A 7,836-nucleotide genomic window follows, 5' to 3' on the forward strand; every position below is an offset into this window, starting at 1 on the left:
AGGAAGGAAGGAAGGAAGGAAGATTCTGCAAGGAGTATCAAGTATAGGGAGCCAGGCTTATCCAGTGGTACCTTGTTGGAGCACAACAGACAATAAGCATAAATTGAAAAAAGAGAGGTTCAGGCTGGATAAAATAAGAAACTCTTCCACCATGAGAAAAATCAACTAGTGGAAAAGATTACCTAAAGAAGTTACACGGGCTTCATTGTTGGGTATTTTTTTCAAGACCTGAATGGTCACAGCTGAGTCTCTTTTGAGCTGTACCATGTGGAGTTCCTTCAGTCTGAATTACCATATAGAGCAGCCACTCCCATTTTGAACTGGGGTGGCTCTTACATTGAAGATATTGGGGTTCCATGCCCAACAGAACTTTAGATCCTTCGTAAAATCTGAGTCTTTTTTCCCTTCTGATCTATATGAAGCTAGAGCACCTGCTTGCACCATACCTCAGCACACTAGAAAAGAAAATATGTATCAGAATAGGAAATGCAATGTGCTGGTGCAGCAGCCCTCAGCTGGGTTTTCCCTGAGTTTCATTAAAATCTAAGATYAATGTGCAACAACCAGTCTGAGCACAAGGAACTGGGTGCAGGAGTTAGGAGATGCCAACACCTCAGCTGTCTTGGCACGAGGTGAGCAGTGAGAATTTATACAGGTGTGTATTTATATGTGAAGTACATGTATAACCATGTGCTTCGAAGCTCATGGATAAAGTGAAGTCGAACAAAGTCTGTTTGTTATAATGAAAAACAAGTTCAGTAAATATGCTACAGAGCACTCCTGCATCATGCGCCAGCTCAGCAGACCTCAGCAGGAATCTTGYCAGAGCCCAGAAAGAGGCCAGCAAAACTCTGGACTGAGCACAAAACAGGGCATATAGAAAAAATTTATGACATCCTTTATAAGGCAATGTCCACTTTTTCTGTTTTCCCAGATTATAGTAACTAAATATTCTCACATGTCACTGTAACCCTTACACTGAATAATGTACCTCATCCTTGTTCAGAGCACATCCCTGTCTACATAGCTGCTGTGTTTAACACATGTACAAAATACTCCACTGAGAYCCCCATCAGCCCAAAAGCTCTCAAGCCTTTGAAGGAAGCAAAGGTTACCCAGGCTAAGCAGCAGCTGGTCCTGATGCACACAAGCAGCTGGGGCTGTCACTGGAACAGAAAGACAGCGAACAATTTGGGTCAGCRCATGAAAGTTGACTGCTGTATGCGAGCACAACACAGCTCCAAACAGCTCTGAGAAACACTTGAGCAGCAATGCAGCACAGATTTCCATCTGCAGCTTTCTGTCCTGCTAACAGCTGAGCCTGGCTTAAGGATGGGAAGGCCTGTTAAGACTTTCACTGCAGTTTCACTTGTAGATTATGGTTTAAGAAAAGACCTTATTGTACCAAAGTCTAACAGCCTAAAACATCAGATATTTGTACAGCACCTTGTTTATTCTCTGTAACTTACCAAAGGTGCAAGCAAAGGGCAACGTGTTAGAAATATGCAATAACTCAAAAACTAAAAGGGTGAGCAGTCAAAACATTAGTCCTTCAATTGAAAGACTTCTCCATTTATACACGCCTTTGAACATAGACCACAGGCCTCTTAAGATTAAGAGGAAAATATGTAACTTTTTATTTCTTGATCTCTGTTAAAACAAAACAAAATAAAATTAACTTTTAAAAAAATCTTTTGCAGCAGAAATTTAAAAAAACCCAACCAATTTCAAATGTTAAACCTCTATATGCTGCCAGAACAGCAAATGCAACATTATCTCCYATCTTTGGTCAATGCTGTAACTTTAGGTTCCACCAATTACTTTTCTATTTATTTTTCCAGCAGCTCTGGGAACACGGACTCAGTTAATAGAAGCAACTCAGAGATACACACTCTTGCCAAACGTGACCTAATCCATATTAGCCTTAGGTACAGGTTTTGTGTTAAAGCAGCTCTGTACTTTTCGTTTTCTTTCATTTGAGTTGATCAGTTCAATTTGGTCTTTGTCTGTTTTTAAAAAGACAGGTTTTCACTTAGATTAGAAAACTAACCTTTCACTGAGAGGCAGAACATCTGAACTGWGAGCATGCAAGAAAATATCGATGASGAAAAGGCTGCTCTGTGATAAAGTACTCACTGGTATCTTAGGAAAAAAAATGAGGGAGAGGCTGAAGAAAAGGAGAGTCTCAAAAAATGTTTCATAACAGAGGGAAGTAGAASAGATCAGCTGGAAAGTAAGGCATAAACTATTTTCTTTCCTGCCATTATGCTATWAGCTGACAGTGACAGAAAGAGAAGGAAAATGGGTCAACCACGCTAGACAAACAGAAACTGCACATTGCTATCACTGTCCCAAAGAAAAGAGGACACGATGGTCTTTTAGAAACATAGCATGAAATGCGCTCAAAGTACAAGCAGGTCTCTTATGCTTTCTATCATACAGTTTGCCCTGGAATGTCAAGAGATCTGAACATGACTATTCATCAATGTCATCAGGAAAGAGAATACACTTACAGATCAATGGAAGCCACTCCCTGTTTTATGAATCTCATATTCCTCCTAATTCTTCTCATAAACATYATGAATCCATATGGTGTCCAAGTGTTACGCTTCATATTTGATTCAGTAAAAGATATTTAAAACAAACAAAACCAGACCTAAGGTATTTCTACACAATTGAAGAGTTACCCCTGACTCCTTCTTAACTGAGACTCAGGAATGTAGAGTGTCCTTTATAATTCAAGTGCATTAAATCAGATGTAAAAAACTTCCCATTTAGAAGATAACGCATAAACAAGAGGCTTTTTATCAAAAGAGTCTCAAAAAAATCATGTGCAGAATTGCAAACCTGCTCTGTCTGCACTTTTTTAGTGATGCATACCCTAAGCAAAGTCACTGTTCCCTGCTCTGTAAAGGCTTCACTACCATTTTTAGTTGTCTTTTTTTTAACCACAGCTCAGAGCTCTGGGTATAGAGCCTGACATCTGCAGGTGTGAACAGACAACAGTGAACCTGCAAAAGCCAGCAGCAGGGAAAGACAACTTTACCAGCAGCACAGTGTCACCACAAAAATCTGTAACAAAAAAGTGGGGATAAAATCTGTAACAAAAAAGCAGGCCAGGACAGCCAGGCCAAGAAATTAAAATACAGACACACACAGCATTTCATAAATATTAAGTGACAGAGGAAAAAAGATGGAAAAGAGAAGATTAGTGATGGAAAAAGAAGGCAGATTAAATAAAAATGTAATGTTTTATTGCCATTTGAGGAAAGTGACTCAGCATTCTGTGGGCCTACCATCCAGAGCCTGCAAAATTTTTCAACTCTCTCTAGATATTGATTAGCTTTAGAAATCACAAATACAGGAACTGCATAGCAGGGTAAATTACTCCCTCACAACTGCATCAGAAAGATTTGCAGGGAAGGGAACACGGAGGAGGGTACAATCATCTTTAACAAACAGCAGCGCTGAAGCAGTAGCTAGAAGAAAGCGTGTCATTGTCAGCACGATTGCTGGCTGAGCACAAAAGAGAAAACTATAATAAGAAAACTTGTCACAAGCYGATCTTCACACAATAACATAATGGGAGACAATATGGAATATGGCAATTGAATAGCAATTCACCGGACAGCAACTACACAGAAAGACAGGAAATTAATATGCAGTGGGGGTTTTGTTTGTTTGGGCGGGGGGGTGGTGGTTATTTTTTTACTTTTCGACTGTTACTTTGACGATAAACGATTATCCTCTCTAGGAGGCGAGAAGCCAATTGCAAGTGCAGGGATGCTCTGCCCCMACAATAGCTGTCAGTTTGTGGCTGAGCCGAAACTTGGGCTCTCTGCTTTCCACAGAAGGCATTCCATGATGGCTCTACTGCCCACAAYTGTACAGTTCACTGCCCAGACATCACTGCATGGAAAAAATCACCACCACTTTTTGAGGTCAATGAAAAGTAACAACTGGCATCGCTATAGCCCACAGACAACAGCTATGCAAAATTTTGCTGACAGACCCCCAGTGCTGGTATCTAAACCAATCACCAGTAGCTGTGTTTGAATAAGGACCACCTTACAGCATGTGCACTGCTTATGCTTTCTTCAGTGAAAGCTTAATGGGTTTTGCTGATGGGACCGGTGATAAATGGATCCACTCAAGGGACTACCTGCAGCCTCCAGTCAAAAAGAGTGTCCTGGCTGGCCTGGAAGTTGGCATGCTGCCTGCTGCCACGTGAACCATGGCAAAATTACAGATGGGGCATGAACTAAAATGAACAAACCTGAACACGTTACACAAACACCTCATGTRAAAATGTACAGCTCTGTCTGTGTTGGCAAAATGCTGCCAGTGCATATTTTGATTTTGGAGACAGTTTCCATCTGTAAAACAGTCTCAAGAATGTATGCTCCACCCAAAAACATTGCATGCATTTCTTAAACTTCTTACTGATTGAACCATCAAATTTGGCAAAGGCATAATAACATACAACGGCTGAGGAAATGAAGGTTAACACAGAATTCTCTTCACCAAAAGATGTTCCTCATCTTCAAAGGAAGGCATGTGAGAATCCTTTATGGGTTTTTTTTGTTTGTTTTTGTTTTTGTTTTTTGTTTTTTTTTTATGTTTTGTTTCTTTCTTTGTGATCTCTAACCAAAAATCTGACACTGAGTCAAGTTTCAGCTGAACAATTTTCTGGCAGCAGTTTTACTTGGGCTACATAACATTTCTTCCAAGAGTTTTCAAGGCCCAAGTGCATCTCCTGACCAATAACATGACCATCACTAATGGTGCCACAAATTGAGTCAATGGACTAGAACAGGAGTGGATAGGGGAGCTGCAAGGTGACACAAATCCGGCTTTCCTCCAAAAAGAATCTGACAGACTGCAATCAGTTTGTCACAATCAGCATGGAATTTAAATTAGTAATCTCAWTTCAGCAACCACCAAGGCTACCTCTACACACCATTGGAGAAAGACAGGAGCCTCTGAATGGGGACCATTCACATTCTCTAAGAGCTAAGATATTCTGTATAAAATGTAGATTTGGGAATGACATTTGGAAACAGCCTATACAAGAGAAGGCTAAGAAAAGCCAGAACCCATCACCACTCCCTCTATAAAACCTTTTGGAAGGGGTGGCTCACACCAGTCCATGGGTACCACTCAGCTTTTTGAGAACTTCCCAGCAGATAGCATTTAATTTTTATTTAAAATTAAAATAATTTATTTAAATTATTTACTTGAAACCATATTTAATGCCAAAACACTGCAAAGTACTATTCTGCTGTCATCAGGCCATCATTTATCCTATTCCATCTCTCTGCACATAACCTTTTCTCTCTTTGAAGCCYTGAGCTGAAAGCACTGGCATTTAGTTAATGAGATAATCTTCATAACCATTGAGAGCAGAGTAAATAACTATACTGCAAGAAGAAACCTGAAAGTATTCTCACCCTCAATTTCACTACCTGGCTGGAGACAAGGAAAACATAGTTGAGAAAAAGTAGACCAAACATCCTTTATGTACTTCCACATACATATTGAAGTGCAGCAAGATAGAGGAAGTTCCTCCAACCTTAGCCTACTCAAGAGTCCTCTACTCCTAGGCACCAGCTATATTTATATTTCACTTGTGAAAAGTATGCTAAATACCAAAAAATATTTACGTCTCCAGTTCACTCAGTAATTTTTGTTCAAGTGTGATAGTGAACTTTGGAGGACTGCCGTTAAATGAAAATACTTCAAAAAAATTAAGGAGTGAGAATTTTCTTTTTATAGCTGTTGACAGTCTAGCTGCAGAGTTATTACACACAGAATAAGTGGAAATATTACTGTTATTAGGAGAGGTGATATTTAAAAATTGACTAATCTTGATTATATAAAATGCTAATGTGTTCTATAAACTTTTCAAAACAAAGATAAATCAAGAAAGCTCAAAAAGGCACTAAATAGAGCACACCTTCCTAGAAACAACTATTAGGTAACTACAGAATTGGATTTCAGTTCATAGGGTTWAGTGCAACAAATACTTCAGAATTGTATAAATAATACAAACACTTGCAAGGTGCTACAAAACTGAGTTTGTCAGCTCAGATTTCTATATCAGGAAGAAAAGATAACCAAGGTACTTGCTGCAACAAACTATTCCTGACCTTCAGCAAAAACAGGGGAAGGAGCTCAGGTCGATAGTAATCGGTACAAGCAGCCCTGGGTAGCCCAACAGTTACTGAACCTGACTGAGACACTAATGAGTCCTGACACTCCTTCCCAAGCAATAATCACTGGATCTTATCACCTTGCTGGCTTTTTAGCAAAGAATGCTGCTGCACAATATCATTTTGGCTTCAAATTGAACCGGAAGAACGCAATACAGCATATGCTGCCTGATTTKGAAAAAACTATACCACTTTCTATACTTGGGAAAAGGACAGTCGTCATCACAAGAAAGCATCAAAGGCATACTGTACATGTAACAACATACTTGTTTCCTCTTTTTATGAAAGAACTCAGGTTTAGGAAAACAATTTTAAAAATCTATATTCATATAGATTTTTTTAATCAATCAAAGGACTAATAAATGTCTTATCTCTTGTCACAGTTCTGGAAAAGATTTCCAATTTTTTTTAATACCAAATATAAGAGTCTGTACAGCTACTATAAAAAACAAGAACTGCAAAAATGCTTTTCAGGATAATAATTGCTTCCAATATGGAGAAGTAGGGAGGCCTTATCACACATTTTATATGATATCTTGCAGTTGTTTGAACGATTTCAGTTCACTTCTGTGTTCTTTTCTCTGATGACAGCAAGTCTCATAAAATGGGAAACATAGAAGAACAATTTCTCTTACATTCCTAGAGTCAGATCACAGAGAAGTGAACCAATGTTTTTTAATACTAAAAATGCAGAATGAAGTCTCAGCTCTTGAGGTATTGAAAACTCCTACCACATTGCACTGAAGGAGTGCAACATGCCTGAAATTTAAAACTAACTGAAATTCATCTGTTTGTAAATTCATAATACCTGCACAAGCACCACAGACTTAAAGCTTTCACATTGACAAAATTTCTGGTTTATCATCAGAATGTTTGATGATCACTACAGTTTCAATTCCATTTTTACAGCTCAAATCTAGAATTTTTTAATGGTTTTCCCAGCTGAAAATGCATTATTATATCCAAATAATTTCTCTAGTTCTTTCTATTTTTCACACCCTCTGTGAAGATGTCCATCATGCTCTTGTTGTGGAAGAGCTTTTGGGAGTATTTTTCTAATCTGTTTATTAGAAGATCTAATGAGAGTGCAGTCTAGAATGGCAAGAATTTTCCAAAAGATTTTGAATCACAATCCACAAGCAATCAAATAATCCTTGATTCTGCCAACTTCCAGTCACCTAGAGTTTGTGACATCTGATTTTGCCTTTGGAACCATCACCTAGACTGTTGGTTTTTTTCTCTTCACTACTGAAGCTCCATCCAGGAATTTCTCCCCAGGCTGCAGCCACTTCCTTGTAGCAAATTCAACAACTCTGTCTTTGGTCCCTTTTCCTCCCTCTCTCTACACAATTTACACAAGCAAATTTCCATTCTGCCCAAAACTTCCAGCTATGACTTTGCTGTCCTGATCTAATTTGTGAGGGAGTGGCCACAGGGCCCTAAAYTGAAGATGTCTTYTGAAACACAGRGGGTGGAAATACTSTTCTGCTACTAACAGCACAGTAAGAACACAAATTTTTAAAAGAATTAAATACAAGATCTTCTGCTCAATAAAGAGCAGCATATAACATATTTTTCATGCTCTTAACATCAGACTAGTTCAATGCTTTGGAAGGGGATGAAG

General features: G+C 38.8%; 1 protein-coding gene across 2 annotated transcripts in view; it reads right to left on the minus strand.

The window, feature by feature from the left end:
• Positions 1–7,836, minus strand: part of NEBL (nebulette) — a 244,553-nt gene that overhangs the window by 186,670 nt on the left and 50,047 nt on the right. The window lies entirely within an intron of this gene.

Source organism: Malurus melanocephalus, unplaced genomic scaffold (genome assembly GCF_030028575.1).
Source record: "Malurus melanocephalus ecotype Western Australia unplaced genomic scaffold, MMel_1.1 scaffold_14, whole genome shotgun sequence".
NCBI classification, from domain to species: domain Eukaryota; kingdom Metazoa; phylum Chordata; class Aves; order Passeriformes; family Maluridae; genus Malurus; species Malurus melanocephalus.